The sequence below is a fragment of the Lissotriton helveticus genome, chromosome 3_1 (genome assembly GCF_964261635.1).
Source record: "Lissotriton helveticus chromosome 3_1, aLisHel1.1, whole genome shotgun sequence".
Lineage (NCBI taxonomy): Eukaryota > Metazoa > Chordata > Amphibia > Caudata > Salamandridae > Lissotriton > Lissotriton helveticus.
The window spans coordinates 870,139,736-870,158,550 of record NC_136061.1 but is presented as its reverse complement, the minus strand read 5'-3'; positions in this window follow the sequence as shown (position 1 = coordinate 870,158,550).

Here is an 18,815-nt window from a genome sequence, read left to right as displayed (position 1 = left end):
CAAATCTAACAGTGGTGAATATAAAATACCCTGAAGCAATATAACTTTGATTTTTTGGGGGGGAGGCACCTGAGTTTTTGGCCCGGGATGGGTGGTATTCTTTGGAAAGTAGCAAACCCAAACAGTTCTGAAAACTAGACACCCGGGAGAGTCCAGGGAGGTATGGCATGTGTGGGTCCACCAATGTTTTCCTACCCAGAACTCCTTGCAAACCTTAAAAATAGGTAAAAATAGCACTTTTCCAAACATTTTGGCGTGGGATCGCCGTGCCGGCAAAAAAGTCCTACCACCCTGCGCTCCCCTTGTTCTCCCAAGTAAAAGGATACCACACCTTAACAGAGTTACTCAAAAGTCAAACATTCAAGCACGGCTATCTATTCCTCAAAGACACACACATACAGGTTGGATTTGGCACGAGGGCGAGTGATGGTTCAGTACATAAAATTTTATTAACAAGATATTTCAAAAAAATGAAATGCTCTGTCAATAAATAAATGCATAAAAACTGAACCAGTGACTCGCAACTCGTGAGCTGTAAAGCCACGACAAGGCACCAACCGTTTTACAGGCCATTCACGCACCTTTCATACCTGATACAAACCAGACCATTGACACCATCCGAATGGAAAAGCAACACATAACAACAATCACAATAAGGGGCAAGGTACACCCTACTGCAGAAATTAGAAAAAAAACAATTATTACTGCACACCCATCTAATCCGCAAGCACACACACATACTGGTTGGATTTGGCACGAGGGTGAGTGATGATTCAGTACATACAATTGGATACGCAAGTAATTTCATCAAAAATGAAATACACTGCGTATAATTGAAAGTATGATAAACTGAACCACTGACTCGCAGCTCGTGAGCTGTAAAGCCACGTCAAGGCACCAACCTCTTTACAGGCCATTCATACACCTTTCGTACGCGTGACACATACAAAACATTCACACCGCCAGCCGCGGACCCATCACATTTCAACACTCACACCAGCAAACAGCGCCATTCAAGGGCCCATCACTTTCACACGCCCACATTTCTGACACTGCAACTACACAAAATGATGGACTGTGTGGAGTGTCACTCAACTAGCAGTGTGTGTAGTGACCAACAGAAAGTAACTACTCACACACCGCCTGCCGAGCGCCAGTCCACCCACACCACCATCCAAGCACCAGACCATGCACACTGCCAGCCAAACACCACTCAGCGCACACCGACAGCCAACTACCACTCCACACACACCACCAGCCAAGCATCACTCCACGCACACCACCAGCCAAGCGCCACTCCACAAACACAACACCATCCAAGCACCACTCCACACACGCCGCCAGCCAAGCACCACTCCACACACACCGCCAGCCAAGCACCACTCCACTCACACCGCCAGCCAAGCACCTAACCATACACTCCGCCAGCCAAGCAAAAATCCACTAACCCCCCCAGCACAACTCCAATCCATGCACTATTCCAGCCAAGCACCAGACCACGCACACCACCAGCCAAGCGCCTGTCCACGCACACCAACAATCCAAGCACAATCCTGCACACACCACCATCAAAATTAGAATTTTTTAAAGAAATACCACAAATCAAATGTAGAAACCTACAAATCTGCTAACACAAATTCAAAACCTAAATGCTTTGCACTAATGCAAACCTAAAAGCAAACAAAAAAATATTACAGAAAACAAACCAGACAGTACACTTACAAGCTCAATGAAACTCCCAAAACTTCTTTTGTGTGTGGTACGATTTAAAACAAGCTGGCACACACAATCCAGGATTTGAAGGACAGTCAGGACAGTGCATACGAGACTCCCTCCGCACTTCTCTTCGCCAACAGACTCTACATCTTTTAGTGGGTTTGTCTTTTGCAGTTGTGGGAGGAATGTATTCTGGAAAGTGGCGATCTTTCAGTCTAGCCACTTCCTCCACCACTCCAAATCTTGGCACACTTGCCTGTTCCACTAGTACAAGGCTGCCTATTATAGTCTCCTGAAACTTAACAAAAGGCATCTTTGACTCAGGACAAGATTTCTGGAAAACAACAAAAGCATTAAAGGATGCCAAGTTGAAAAGATGGATAGCCAACTTCTTGTACCAAACGTAAGCCTTTCGAAGAGCAGCATAAGGTTCCAACCTCTGATCTACTCTGTCAACACCACCCATGTGCCTATTATAGTCTAAAATGCACACAGGTTTACACACTTCAGCAGTCTCACCCCGAACTGGCAGAGCTTCAGTGCTTTCGTCATGGATAGTAGTCAGCATGTAAACATCTCTCCTGTCTGAAAACTTCACAGCTAGAAGCTTCCCACATCGCAATGCAGTAGACTGTCCCCGCACAAGCCTTTTGCAAACAAGTTCTATTGGAAAACCTTTCCGGTTACTGCGCATCGTGCCACATGCAACAGTGCCCACTTTGGCCAACTCCTTGAACAAACGCACACTAGTGTAGAAGTTATCTACATATAAATGGTGGCCTTTGTTAAATAATCGTCTACCTAGTTCCCACACAATTTTCTCAGTCACTCCAAAAGTGGACGGACAAGCAGAAGTGTTAATGCTGGAATCCTTACCGGTGTACACCCTGAAATTATAAACATATCCAGTCTCACTGTCACACAGCATATACAGTTTGATGCCATAGCGTGCCCTCTTACTAGGAATGTATTGCCTAAAAACCAAGCGGCCCTTGAACAACACCAAAGACTCGTCCACAGCTATTTCTCTTCCAGGTGCAAACATCTCAGGAAAACGATCAACAAAGTGATCAAGGACAGGCCGAATCTTAAAAAGACGGTCACAATCAGGGTGATCGCGTGGCAACGCTAAATCATTATCAACAAAATGCATCATGCGAAGAAGAAGCATATATCGATCACGAGTCATAAGTGCTGGAAATATAGATGTTGCCATCAAGGGACTAGTGGACCAATAAGAAGACATTGATGGCTTCCTTAGCAAGCCCATCAAAAAAGTTAATCCCAAAAACTTCTTCATCTCTTCAACATATGTGGGAGACCAATGGGTAGCTCTGGAATGGGGCTTAAGGCTGGCACTGTGGTCCCTCAAATACTGCTCTGCATACAAATTAGTTTGCTCCACAATCTCCTGCAAAAACTCATCGTCAAAAAACAATTGAAAATATTGAATTGGCAAAAAATTGTCAGTATCCACTCTACACCCTGGAACACCAGTGAAGTCTGGCAATTCCGGCTGCACCATGCCAGGGGCAACCCAGACGTCATCACTAACATGAGGAGAAGAAGCCACCCTAGCCTGCAGGCCAGATGCCTCTTGCTGCACTACATCAACGGGAACACTAGCATCCCCAGATGCCTCTTGCCTCACTACACCAACAGGAATACTAGCATCCCCAGATACATTTTGCATCTCTTCACCAACAGACGAACTCACATCCCCAGCTGCCTCTTGCATCTCAACATCAACAGAAGAACTCGCATCCCCAGATGCCACTTGCTGCTCAACAACAACAGAAAGACTAGCAGCACCAGATGCCTCATGCTGCTCAACAACAGGAAGACTAGCAGCACCAGATAACCTTTGGCGCACCACAGCAATGTGAAACCTTTTGGGCGCAGCCTTTACCACACTTGCCTGTTCCTGACGAGAAAAAAAGGGAAACCTTGAGGACCTAGGCTGCCGCTCACATGGCTCTTCCCTCTCTACCGGCACATCAATGTCCCTCTCTACCACAGGCACTTCATCAGCACTAGAAGAAGAATCATCATCCGATGATACCATGCGAAGAGAAAACTCACTGCCTGAATCTTCTGCACCTAACTCAAGCTCCGAATCGGAGTCAGTGTCTGGACCATGGTCAGAGGAAGACTCAAAAAGCAAACTAACAACCTGCTTAGCAGTAATCCTGCGAGCAGCCATTATCCTTACAAATCAAGAAGACTACACACACAAGTGAACAACAACCTACACTGTGCAAAGGAAGAAGTAAACAAGGTAGAGTCTTCACACAAAAATCAATACACTCAAAAACAATTCAAATCTAACCAAATATAAGAAGACTCACCAGCACCTACTCTGCTGAAACACAGCAAAAAGAAAGGAAATCCCACTGGAAAGAAAACAAAACAAGTATAGATTAGACAAAGTACACATCAAGCAGCAATACAAAAAAAAAGTTAACAATCAAGAAACACAAAGCCACACAAACAGCAATAACTTCACTTTTCATAACAACACATTTATCTAGGAAAAATAGTACAAAAAACATTTACTTACCAAGCACATGCAACTACACAAGCTGCAAAACCAGCATTAACCGAACCACAACCTACACCAATACAAACAGCAAAAGCCTGGATCAAAAACAAAGAAGAAAAAAAATAATTTAATACTACATTTCACAAACAACATAACAAATGAATAAACAATACACAAATGTACCCCCAAAATCACATCCACACAGATGGGCCATCAAAAAGGGCAAAACGGACAAAAGTACGGGTTGATTTGCCCACCGGGGGGGGGGGGGCCAGAACATCTAAATTTAAAATCCGACCCACCTGAAAGCGACCCTTGCACAATGGGTCACTTCCTACAATCTAAAATAAAATCCCTGGTGCTAGTGAGGGCATTTCCACCGCACAATCGCAATGCTGTGCGCGACCGTGAGCCAGAAATGCCCTGCAAAGAGACATCAGAAGAGAGGAAAATCACTTACCTCTCCCCTGAAGCCTCTTTGCAAACCCCCCCAAATATCTCAAAACCAACCTAACACCTCCAGGCGCAGGAAGCAAATGGCTTCCCGACCGCCTGGGAATCCCTGAAGATGTTGGCGCGTGCTGTGCGCGCTGACATCATCAGGGATTCTCATGGGGAGGGGGACAACAGAATTACTGTGGTTAACTGCGATGCTGGACAGAGGCACTTGCATCCTTGATTTTCACAAGCGCAATCCTAAAACAGTTCCTATGACCAGGAGCTTCTTTCTCCCCATCTGCTGCTCTCAACAGGCTCTGACCATTTATACACATAAGAGGCATGTGAACTCACACAGAAGATCCCCTATTGGCAACGCCCACCAACTAGCGGAGTGCACCATCTTTCCTAAATTTACCCACTATGATGGACAGCTCACTCAAGGGACCTGTGCACACATTGGTGCGATGGCATAGTAACACACACGGACACTGGAGACAAAGCAAGCGCTCGAGTTGCAGCACAAATTCAGAAAAACATTCATCAGCCCAAAAACATTTGTGACCTTCCCACTATGATTCACAGCTCACACAAGGGACCCCTGCGCACATCTGTGCAATTGCATAGTAACGCACACATGGACACTGGAGACAAAGATGGGGCTCGAGTTGCAGCACAAACTCAGGAAAGCAATCATCAGCCCAAAAACATTTGTGAACTTCCCACTATGATGAACAAATGGTCTCTGCTTCCAGATACCTAAGAGCGTTGCTAGTTTATTCAGATAACAACCAACACACACTGGGGTCGATTGTGAAAATATGGTATTGTGTACAAAAAAGGGGAGAAATGCTCCTCTTTTAGGTGTCCCCTCACTCACCAGGGTTGCCCCACGGTGACATGCTTCATCATTGGGGCCATCCCAGTCCTCTACGGGCTGGGGCGTGCTGCGACTTGCGAAAGTTACGTAGGAGCACTTTATTAGACTATGTGTGGTGCATGTGTATTTGAGGAGTGGACTATGTGATGTGTGAAATACCTGCCCAGTAGGTTTACAATAAACTTTATTCTTGCCTCTAGGTGGTAATAAACGGGGTGGAAAGATAGGCTGCCCTAAACGTAATGTGTCCAGATGTACCTATCAACTCCTATCGTCGACATGTTTCGTGCATACCCCAAACACTATGATGGACAGCTCACACAAGGGACCCCTGCGCACATCTGTGCAATTGCATAGTAACGCACACATGGACACTGGAGACAAAGATGGCGCTCGAGTTGCGGCACAAACTCAGGAAAACAATCATCAACACAAAAAAATTTGTGAGCTTCCCACTATGATGGACAGCCCACTCAAGGGACCCCTGCGCACATTTGTGCAGTTGCATAGTAACGCACCCATGGTCAATGGAGACAAAGATGGCGCTAGAGTTGCAGCACAAATTCAGGTAACAATCAACAGCCCAAAAACATTTGTGAGCTTCCCACTATGATGGACAGCTCACTCAAGGGACCCCTTCGCACATGGCATAGTAACACACACATGGTCACTGGAGACAAAGCATGTGTTTGAAAAGCAGCACACAAAAAAAAAACATTCATCAGGCCAAAAACACTAGTGAGCTTTGCCTAGGCAGCACAGGTGTGTTTTTTAGCCACTTCAGAAACACACATCAGTATAAGTAATGAAGGACAGAGGCACTTGCATCCTTCATTACAATGAGCACTATTATTTTACTTTATAAATGACCCCCATCGGCATTTTTGTAGAAAAAACGGCCTTTCAACAACATTGCAGCAAAGAGAAGACTTCATAGATAATGTTCCCCCAACAAGGGGAGCGACCCTTCCCCAAGGGGCCGCTCCCCGAACTACGAAATTGATCATCCATGAAAAAAAAAAAAAAATCCCTAACATTCCTGCTGCACGATCGCACGATCGTGCAGCAAGAAACCTCTAAAGTGCCCTCGAGGGAAAGGAAAAGCCTTTCCTTTCCCTCGTTAGAAGTGAAAATGCAATCTCCCCCGCCCCAGCCGCAAAACAAACCTCTTTCCCATCCGACGCGCAGGAAGCAAATGGCTTCCCTGCGCGTCGGTAAACAAAAGGAGCCTCCGGTGACGTCAGCGCGCCTCGCGCGCTGACGTCATTGATGACGCGGGCGGGGAGAGCGGGGGGAGGCAGGGGAAGGTCTTCCCCTGCCATCCCCGCAGAAACTAAAAAAATCGGGCTGACTCGGGGGGAGCGCTGGCGCTTCCCCCGAGGGTGGGGCTCATGACGAGCTGGGCTCGTCATGAGCGTGCGAGGAGGCTACGCCATGACGAGCCCAGCTCGTCATCAGCCCCGAAGGGGTTAAAGATGCATAGAAAAATATATTTAGGAAAGAAGGCTTGATGGTGTACATCCATTAAAAAATCGCATATATTTTTACATGGTGTTCTATGTGCAGGAAGGCTGATGAAAATTCCAGGTATATGGTGAGCACAGTGTTTTTTTTAAGCATGGTTTGTTTAAAATTATGAAGGAAGGATTAATAGTGCAGAATGCCTCAAGAGTTCTTATGCTGGCTTCATTTTGAGAGTAGCTTTTGTTTGTGATATGCTGAATATAAGTTTTAGTAGCAGAAGAAGTATTTGATGAATGATGTAGGTATACCATTCAGAAAAGATTTTGTGCTTTGAAACATTTAAAAATTTTGTTTTCCATTTTAGAAACTTACTAATGCATGTGCACGCTCAGTAACAAAGTAATGTATGTTTCTAGAGAGCCATGGATGCAAATATATGTTAAGTGTGATACCTAGATTTCCCTCACACATAGCTCAGAAAAAAATCTTATATTCAGCAAAACAGGTATTTTGATACTGACAGAAGGAGATAACCAATGAGTCAGAGATATGGGGACAACTGTTTTGTATCTAACTCCAATGAAGGTACGTTCACAGACAGTCAGACAGTATTCAGGAACTAATGCAATCACCCAGCCACTACTCAGATAGTTATCAAATCAATGATTCACCATCCATAGAGTTATTCAATTACCCAGACTAGACAAATACTATTGCAATCAGGCAAGCAGAAATGATGCAGTCGTTGAACTATGCAGGTACCACCCATACATTCATCTAATCAACTAGGTACTAACAATTGACTTATGCAGTTAACAAGGATGTAACTATGCAAACATTATAACATTTGTGGAGAACCTATGCAGCCCTCTAAACACCCACATACAACCCATACAGTCATTGAAATACTGAGGCACACACGTGCACTAATGAAACATTCAGGGTCTACTCATGCACTCATCTAATTACGTAAAGAGTACCATTGTAGTAAACCAATCACCCATTTTGTCTAAAGACTACATATTCCTCAGTAAAACTTTTAATTACATGGGTTTGTGAATGAATACATCAATACTCCCTGGATGATTGAATGAGTGCATAAGTACGGCCGAGAGTAATCCCAGAGGATATAAGTAGTGCCTAGATGATTCCCTGACTATTTCATAACTCGTTGGGTCATTCCATGCCTGCATACTTACCACATGTGTGTTTGCATGAGTATAGCACGAGTATATGGGTGTTTGGATGAGTGCATGAGTAGAGCCTGAATGATTATACAGGTGCGTGACTAATGGTTCAATAATTCAATACATGCATAGATACTGGTGGGGTGATTAAATGGGATGCAATTCTAGTGCCTAGATGATTGCAATAATGCATAAATAGTATATAGGTGATTTATGCGGTGCATGAATATTACATACATGATTGTGTAAGCCCATGCATAGCACCTAGCCTATTATGTGAGTGGATGAATAGTGTTTCAGCGATTGGATGCTGCCAATTTCTTTTTGGCTGAGTGAACAGATTAGTGCCTAGATGCTTAGATAACTACATGGGTTGTGCCTGGAGAATTTACCAAGTACATTAGTAGTGCCTGGCCAACTAGATGAGTGCATGACTAGTGTCTGAGTGACTGCATGATTCAATTGTTAAAGCTTGAGAGATTGGATGAATGTAAGTGTACTGCTGGGATGTACTGTAACTTACTCATCTATACAGTCACTGACACAAGCACAGTCTGACCTATACCGCCACTCTCACAATCACTCACTCACACATACAGTCACTTATATAATCTAACATACATCTATACTGCCTTTCACAAATGCAGTTGGTAACCCATATACCACTGAAATATTCATTTACTCACCAACACAGCCATATGCACACACACACTCACCCATACAGCCCCTCTCAGTCGAACTCATGAATCCATACAGCCAGTGAGTCACCTACTCACTCATCCATGCAGGGAGTCACACACACCCTCACCCACCCACACAGACACCCATACAGGTACTCGGACAACCAATCAATAACCTATATAGCCGCTCATGTACCGACTAACCAACCCATGCAGCCACTCACACAACTGAAAGACTGCTACTGACTTTCACACCTGTTTGTCACTCACCCATACATTCACTGAGGCACATATAATCACTCACTTATACAGTCATGCATCCACTAAATCATACATAAAATCACTCATACACCCAATGATTTATCAATACACATTGGTGTATAAATATTTAATGCTCATAGAATTTTCAAAAAGACTCACAGTCACTGGATGATGTCATCAGTGATGTTAATTGATATGTCATCAGTGATATCACTAACCATGTTATGGGTGATGTAATAAGTGATGTCATAAGCAGTGCATTGCGGGGCGCGAGGAATAGTAAGCTTGCTAACTAGAACTGCTGAATTTCTCTGGTTTCATATGAAATATCAGCCTAACTATAACATCCCTGTAACCTTTGTTTTTCAGTGAACATATATATAAATATATTCACTGAAAAAACAAAGGTTACAAGGACGTTATAGTGAGGCTGATTTGTATGTCAGATTTAAACATTTTATGCAAACAGCAAGGATCAGTGTCTGTCAGTGTTGCCTCCTGGCACATTCAACATCTGTGGTGATGGGCAAAAAGGGGGTTCGAGAAAAATTAGAACCAACTGTCGCTGCAAAAAGACATTTTTCTATTTGTTACTTGGTGCACTTTATCACTACACAATTGCAATGGCGCAACTTCGCACAAGACTGAGGCAAAGTGGTCCCATGTGATGCAATGAACGGGTCTTTAACAGTTCTGAAATTATATTCAATCTGGAGGGAGACAATCTGTTACATTAATGGGCGTATATGGACACACTGATGATTCTGGCACCCGTTTCTGTTCATAGTGGGCAGACCTTCTCAAGCCGATGCAGTTTATTACCTAAACCGAATCCAAAGGAAATAAGAGTACAACACTTTGAATGATTTAGATTGTTATAGTAAAGTCCAATAATGGAAGTACAATGTCCTCAATAACATGTAGCCATCTAGCAGCACTCATTTCTCCTCTCCTTGGAAATTTGTGTCCTCCAACAGCTCCCAGTTTTTAATCGTGATGAGTCAACGCAATCCTCTTACATATTTACATCCGATACAATTACTACTTTTGAGCTGACTAATATCAGCCCCAATTATTTAAGCGCCATGAAGTAATTAATTTTTATTCCAAAGGCGCTAAGAAAGTCGAATATATTATATCATTACAACCAGTGTTTTCCCCAATGAACAAAACATTGCTGTTAACTGCGCAACTGACTTAGGACTTTTGCTATTTTTTCCCCTGAAATATGAAATATGCATTTTGTTCAAATCAGATTTTTGGTGGGGGTCTAGAGAAAGGGCTTGAGGCGTGTAGAGGTTTGCTTAGTAAACAAATCAGCAGAAAAACTTCAATTCCTTCATACTGAGAAGATGAAAGAGTCTGAGCCACCAGTGTACTTTAAGTAATCAGGCTCGGGGCTAACAGTAGCTTTCTGTTCAGCTGACAAATGGAAGAAATAAATAACCCGGGCACTAAAAGTTGCATTAAGCAAATAAACATTTCGAGAAGAATTATGTGTGACATTCAAGAGAAAGCAAATAAACCCTGGCTTGTGGAAAGCCATCAAACCTCTCGCAAAATTAAATAACTTGCAATCATTATGCAGCATTGGAGGCTTGGCTATTAAAGGGAGCCCTTTCTTTCAGCGCCATTGGAAGGAAACAGCTGTATTCCTTGTAAACAGTGCACCGCTTAAACCTCCGCTCCCCGATAACGAGCAGACTTTGAACTTACAATTAATTCAGTTCCATATTTTATAGTCTCTCTGGGAAGAGGTGGAAAATCAAATGTCGTACTGCAGTACACCAGCCATCAGATATTTAAGGGCCTCATTCACAAAACTTTTTGCAGTCATATAAAAGCAAAATATTTGGTTTTGGGTTGAAACACCCATATCTTAATTTACAGAATCATGACTTGAAGAATTGTACGACCTTACACTCATTTAAGGAAGCATAACATCTCCCAGTAATATATTTTGGGGTGGGGATATAAAGGTGCTTATTAGAGCCCTGCATCACTTCTGACCCAGAGAAAGTGGTACATATGTGACGCAGGGCTCTCAATCTGATTTATAAAGCCAAGCAAAGCCACTCTACGTGGCCTTGAGTGGCTTTATAAATCATGAGTAAAGCAATGCAATGGAAACCACTCACTCTGCACCCAAGAGGTGTTCCATGGGTGTTGAAGTGAGTTTTCCCACACAACACCCATGGAATTTGAGGCTGCCGCAGATTTACGAAGTGGTACAAAAGGGGGTGGTGATGGACGGAGCATCTGAACCAATCAAACACTCACACCCAGTCAACAGATCTGGGTTTAATCCATCACTGTTCTTTAGCCCACTCTGCCTCCCCAGTTCAGACATTACGAAGTCATGTAAACCTGGGGAAGCGCCAAATCCTTTTGCCACTCAAGATGAGGCATAACAAGGAAAAATAGCTTCATTTTCTCCTAGTTTTCCTCTTTCTATGTGTGCTGCAGAATATTTAGAGAGAGGAAAACACCTGCTAGGATTGGTTTTGTGCAGGAAGGTGCCCCTTCTGGGAATGCACAAAACTGCTATGCCTCCCCAGGAGAGCTATAACACAGAGAAATATCTTTATTTCTCCTTCTTACTTCCTCTTTCTATGTGCGCCACATTCTGCAACACACATAGAAAAAGGAATATGCCTCTAAGGCTTGTTTTTGTGCAGGAAGGTGCCCCTTCCTGCACAAAAACAAGACTACTTGCAATGCAGGCACCTTTCCATCATGGTGCAAGGGTGCCTGCGTTGGCGCCAGGCTGCCCGTTCTGCGCTAGAACACTGGAAAAGTCAGGATTGTGCCATATGCCTTAGATACAGCATATTTTTGCCCTTTCCTAGTGACGCAGTGCAATGCTGCAAGGTGACTTTCAGCACTGTGCTCCATCACTAATTCATGAATACACCATAAGTGGTTTTCCCCACCATATTTGCTTTTTAAAATTTAGGAACTCGTTTTGATCCTGGCAGATGTTCTGCCAATACTCCAGGGGGTACAGGCAATGAACTCCATCACTGTGGTGAAACACCATCCACTCTATATAGAGATCCCCACCATAGTGAACAGCACTGAAGGTTTTCTGAGAGGCCACCATATTGAAAGCATCTGCTCTGCTAACATTTGTTTCGAGAAAAGAGACTGCCAGTTCAAATATTTACACCTGCAGAGCCAATAGAATATCCGCTGGTGGAAACGTAGTGAGTTTGGTGGGTCAGGAACATCTCTGTTTTACAGCGGTGCTCCAGCTCCATCAAGCTCTAATTGAGGCCCTTAATCCTGAAAAAGTGAGGAAGTAGGTGTGCATGTAGTGTGGCTAACTGCCCCAAACAGCCATATATTTTCAGGGACTATAGACATATCATAATTGAAAACATTTTTTCCTTCTAGAAACAAAAAGGTAAAAAACTTAAATGTGCAAATGCACACAAAACTTACTCCTGTGGAATGTCCCCACTTTACGCTGGAAATCTATGGCTTGCATAGAGGTCGGATGTGTACTTCTGTGGATTTTATAAACATGACAAATGCAGCGATCTCCTAAAAGCACAGACAAAACCTACCTGTCTGACTTTTTGTTTTGATTTATTGAGTTTATTGATTTTCCCACTGGTTGGTGGCTTCTACATCATCAATAAATGAAACCTGGTGGTTTCAGTAGAATTTAACACACCATAAAAAGCTAATGGTAACCTGGGAGGTAAGGGAATGTGAAATTGGATATTTTTTCATGCATAATATGAATATTGTCAGCTAAATGTTGCTAGTCATGCAAATTAAGCTTGGGTTGCAGGCTGTATGGAAATTGTGAGTGAGAAATGCCTTTGGGTGCAAAAGTCACGGAAGACACCTACCTGATGTATTTGCCAGCCAGATTATAAAGCTGTGCAGAGAACATAGATAATGCAACATATGTTGCCCTGGCAAACACTAAGACATGTTCTGCTCAAACCAGTTTCCCACATCAACAATACAGTGAAAAGGGTAACTGGGAGAACATCAAACTTCTAAATGATATGTCAAGCCTTAATCATCAGAACTTGTGTGAAATTACATTTACATAAACATATCTGTTGCCCTTGCCTTGTAAGAATGTGCTAAGTACGTAGGATAGCTGATGCATGCTTGCTCATATAACCCATCCCCATTTAAGGACAGCCTCATCTCTGACATGGCAGACAAACTATTCTCATCTTGCATTCCAACTTTCTCTTGCCTTTACTTTTACCAAACTCTGAGCCAAAGCAACTCCTTTCCACTTTTTATTTCATTTGACAGAATAATCCCCACTAACTTTATGAGAGTGCTATAACCACTAACTCATGTTATTACCCGGATCATCGTTAAACTAGCCCAGGGTTCTCCAATGCCGGTCCTGGAGGGCCGGATCCATCCAAAATTTTTAGCATATCCACACTAAGATAAATGTGGTTGTCATAAAAATATCTGACATGGATCCACCCCTCCAGGACTGACATTGGAAAACCCTGATGTAGCCTAACGATTTGGGTAAATCTACCACTGCAAATTAGTATACTTACAAAATTAAATGTAAATTTCAACTCACCACTAAATAATTGTCATTGAAATAATTTTGAACATGCACATGTAACAAACAAATATATATTTTTTTACAGTTTGTGATAATCAGTCAAAGATCCTTTGAGATAATGTCGGCACTGTAAAGAAACGATAAAAAATAGCAAGCATTGAAAAGAACCAATATGTCAGGTGTTTTGGCAATTCTTATTTGTTTCCTCTCAGGGTTTTTGCAACATTTTATTATTAGGGAAGCTGAAAGGGCCTCATCAATCTAAAAGAAGTTCCTGGAACAGAAGGGAACTAGTTTTTGTGTGGATGTGCTCATTATGGAATAGCATGACTATCAACAATAATTCAGTGGAGCACACCACTGATATTGTAAACAAAAGAAGACAGTTGACTTGAAAAACGTTAGTATGCTGAAAAAGGCTTGTATTTTCAGAAAATGACATAACAGGACACATATCAAATACATGCAACAAACATAAGTGGTTATCTACAATGGTGACACAATAGGGGAAATGACTGTACATGTTTTCAACAATACAGATTTTACATAACAAACACAGTACATTGAACATGAATTTTTCATTTCATAGCGTTGTGTAAACTTTAACAGAAGCACTAGCAAGACCTCCTTAGTTGTATGGGTCTAGTTGGGTAACAACGCTTAATTGTGAACGTTAATGATGGAGGTGAAGAAATCTTCCCCCTCGTTCTCTCTCAGTGAACCCCCAGTGCCAGACGCCGGAGAATTTAAAGGGATATTTAACTCCTAAATGGACCACTGTTCACATAACGTACCTATCACCAGGTTCTGCACATTTCTGGATTACCCCTTTGAGATTATCAATCATTATGAAAGAGCAGCATGTCCTAACTCATATTGAAATTAGCCAGTGGCTAAAGTGGGCTGACCCATTGTCCTGTGATGCATACTGAAGTGGGTGGAAGAAAAATGTGAATGACAGAACAACAGTCTAATAGAAAAAGTCTGACTGAACAGTAAAATCTCTAAAACAAACTATGGTATACACATAATTTTAGTAAAATCAAAATGTCTTTGCTACAAACAGACCTGTAAATGTGTCTGGCATTGATGTCCAGACTCTTGCCTTTGCAAATACTTTTTTGTAATGTTTTTGTAAATCTTTATTACAAAGACAGACATATAAAAAGACTTGCAAATAAAGACAGATAGAGAGGCTTGTAAGGACAGACAGATAGGGTTAAAAAGATTAGAGTGAATGTTTCTAAAATAAATATTAACACATAAGGTTGCTAAGCTAAATATAAATAGACAGACAGATAGATCAATAGACTGATGATAGATAGATAGATAGATAGATGGATAGACAAATAGATAGATAGATAGATAGATAGATAGATAGATATATAGATAGATAGATAGATAGATCGATCGATAGATCGATCGATAGATCGATAGATAGGAAATTCGAATACAAGGCACTACTTTCATTAATACTATAGGAGTCAAAGGTCTATATAAGCATGTTACAAGTTAATGAAAGCAAACTAGAAAGCCTTATCAGCAGAACAAACCGGCTACATTTTTTACAAGAATAATTGTATTCTTCAATTAAAATATATACCTGCATGGCAAATAGGAGTCAAGTTTGCAATGCACTTCATTGTGTGCATAGTAACAAGAGAATTACTTTATATATATCATCAGCAAATCAACGCAAACTGGTATACTGCGAAATAGCAGCAGTCAGATAACAAGGTCACTGAAAAGGATTTTACAAAAGCATTAGCTGGAGACCGGAACTGGTGGAGCTGGATTGCACCCTGTTCTCACAGCTGGTAGCATCCTGCTTTCACATCAGTCTGTAAACACAAAGCAACACTGAACAATAAAGTGAAAACAAAAACACAGGCACTGAAGAGAACTACTTGGCGGATGTGCCCTCAAAGGGCAGTCAGCCAACGGCTGAAGAGGCAACTCTTTGCCCTATGCTCTGCACTGTAGTGGGAGGAACCAAAATGCAAATTACACGACAAGAGACCAATGGATGAAGTGAGCTGGCTGGAACCCTCTTGAAGTAAGTATATTTTTAAATATAATTCAATATACTCAAATGGTCTTGGCTAACGCCAAACCTAACACATTAATTAAAAATAAAATATGATAGGAATAACGGGTAAAATATTAGCTTTTCAGAAGCACAGGTGGAGGCGTACACATTTGTACAGATCAGCTGTATTTAATAGCTTAAGATCATGTAATGCCTACAACTTTTTCCATTTTTAATATTAGGCATGTTAATATATGAAAGTGTTCATGTTTTTCTCACGAATAGTTGGTGAACTCAGGAATCAGAAATGTATCTTCAACTAAAAGGACGATATCACCTTTCATTTGGTGTCAATGGTTTCAAGGTCGACTGTTTGCAACACACTTTAATGCATGGTTTCACTTCAAACGTACTGTTTTGCTAGAGTGAGATCTGCGAGGCAGTCTAATTTTATCGAAGTTCGATCTTAGGTCACCTGACATGAAGTTCGTAAAAGTAATATTTGCAAAAACATACTGTTCCTGCAAAATAGGTAAGACTTCCGGTCGGTGTCCCTCCCAAAGGCAAGCGGGGGAGTAGTGCATTGTCTCGAAGCCATTCATGTGTCTGTCTGTTGTAATAGTCTCTACTCTCTGTTTTAACCTTGTGACCATGATTCCTGCATGAGCTATCTATCATGTCATTGTCATGGTTATAGAACTTCACAGTTTGAATCCCAGGGGCTGTGGTGTCAGTTCCTGGAAGCTGTGGAGACATACAGCTAATAAGGTCTGTGTTCCTAAAAGCCAGCGTTGTCAAGACGTACATACCTGCATGGGAGACAGCCATGACAACGCGGGCTTTACACCACGCTGCCATTACGACGCTGCCATCACAATGCAAGTCGTTACAAAGACTTGCGCTGGATGGTGCTAGATACTAAGGAATAGTAGATTTACTATTCCAACACCTTCCCTACTGTTGCGTAGGCTGGAGTTGGAATAGTAAATCATACTATTCCAAACTCCAGCACCTACAGCGCAAGTTGTTGTAACGACTTGAGTTGTAATGGATGCGTCGTAATGGCAGCGCGGTGTAAAAGCCCGCGTTGTCATGACGTACATCCGTCTGCATTAAATGCAGTAACAGTTGTGCAATGTTTACAGTCTTCCTAAGGTTTCAGGTGCCGAGGAGGCACATCATGGGTACAACATCACAGAAAGCATTTGAAAATAGTGCCCATTTGGCAAGGGTGCGTTGGTATGTGAGCCTTGGTGACCTCGATAAGGCTGAAGTACTAAAGAAGAGGTGGCTCCCGTGCTTCTATCAGGCTGAGACCGTGCAGGAGATGCATGATCACCTGCACAGTCTCACTGTGGTCCACTCAGTCTGAATATGATTCTGATGCACAAGTGTGGCACACTAATGTTTTACTGCTGGCACACTTATTATGTGCCTGCATTCTTGAAGTCACTCTTAAAAGTTCCCTTGTGGTTTAATTCTCTTTCTCCTCCCATTGCCCACCATTTTCTGCTTGCAAGCGTTGAAAAGAGGGTAGAAGATGTTTTTACAGAACATTTTTGTCTACTGTTGCTGGAGTTGTGGCTGGCCTGAGTAAGGTGGTGCAGTATGCCTGCTGGTAATAGCTCATCATCGTTCGAGGGTGTGAGGCACTTCTATTAACTTGGGGACATTACAGGATACCCTCCAGTCTATCCAGGATTGGGACAACATGATTTGTGCTTTCTTGTTATCAATGAGACTAGCCCACATATGTACATATTTTTCGTGGAAGTATCTTCAGGTGTTCTAATAAAACATTTCTGCCCGAGAGACATCATTCTCCACAAGAAAGACTGATCTAGATATCAGTGGATGCAGTTTATAGGGCACACCATTGGTAAAATGTATTTCTGCCCAACAAACAGGATGTGAGGCTTCAGTGCCAGATGTTCAGTGACTGCTCTTCAAGCTTCCCATTGTCTCTCGTTGAGCCTTTGAGGTCACTGTAGAAAGCACAGCTGTGTAGCCCGGTGGAGAGAATGTCCACTGACTGGCATTCATATCTGCTATGGCCTTTATTGCATAGGAGTAGAAGGGAATACTCCGTGTGGCTGCATGATCTACACTTCCCTCTGGTTTCCCTTTCAGAGTTCTGGTCTCGGTGAAGGAGATCATAGAGCACAATACATCAAATATTCTTGGGATAGAATTTTTCCTGCTTGTTTAAATGGCTGAAATATTTTTTACCTTCTTTTTGATAATGTTTTCTGTTTGCCTTCTACAACACATTCAGGCACTCTAATAAGGGAATGGTGATTTATAAGGCCTGGTCAGCAGACTCCGGTTTAGGACACTGGCTGGCTGGAGGGAACTCAGGAGCCTCGTTCTATTCTTTGCTGGTAGCATTTGTCAGTGCAGCTAATGACCAGTATTTCTCTTTTCCCTCTTCTGGCGATTCAGCAAGAAGACGCTGGTGCTTATAAGCCAATTTTCTTGATAAGGGTGGTTAGCTCAATATTTTATCTTAGATAGATGATTTTGTAAACCTGTAGAGATCTGTTAGCTGTAATCAGACGCTGATTCTCTTCCTTCATCGACTCTGGAAAGGTGGTCTTGTTGGCTCAGAATTGTTTTGTAGCTAGTGGATGTGGTTTGTTGGGGAAGATCAACCACATCCTTTCAGCCTTTGGCTTCTTCTCACACTACATTTTGGTCACAATGCTCTTTGTTCCTCTTATTCAGGATGTATCTTTACATCCAGTATTCAGCTGTTGCTGGTACCTCCCTGTTGTTTGGGCTACAGTTCTGTTTGATCTAATTATGTCGGCTCATATTATGTGGGTGAGCTGCCTGCTGTTAGAGCTGACTGCTCTTCATAATCTTCTGTCCACTGCTTCTAGCAACCTTCATGCTCATAGGTCTTCTTCATGGCATCAAGGAATACTTCCTGCCCATTGATCAGTCAACTATCTGCTCCAAGGGTTCTCATTAAAGATAATTTGATCAATGTGCCTTTTCTTTTCATTTATATCATAAGCCTTAGTTAGGAGATCAGGTGTACTGTATGTATATATTTGT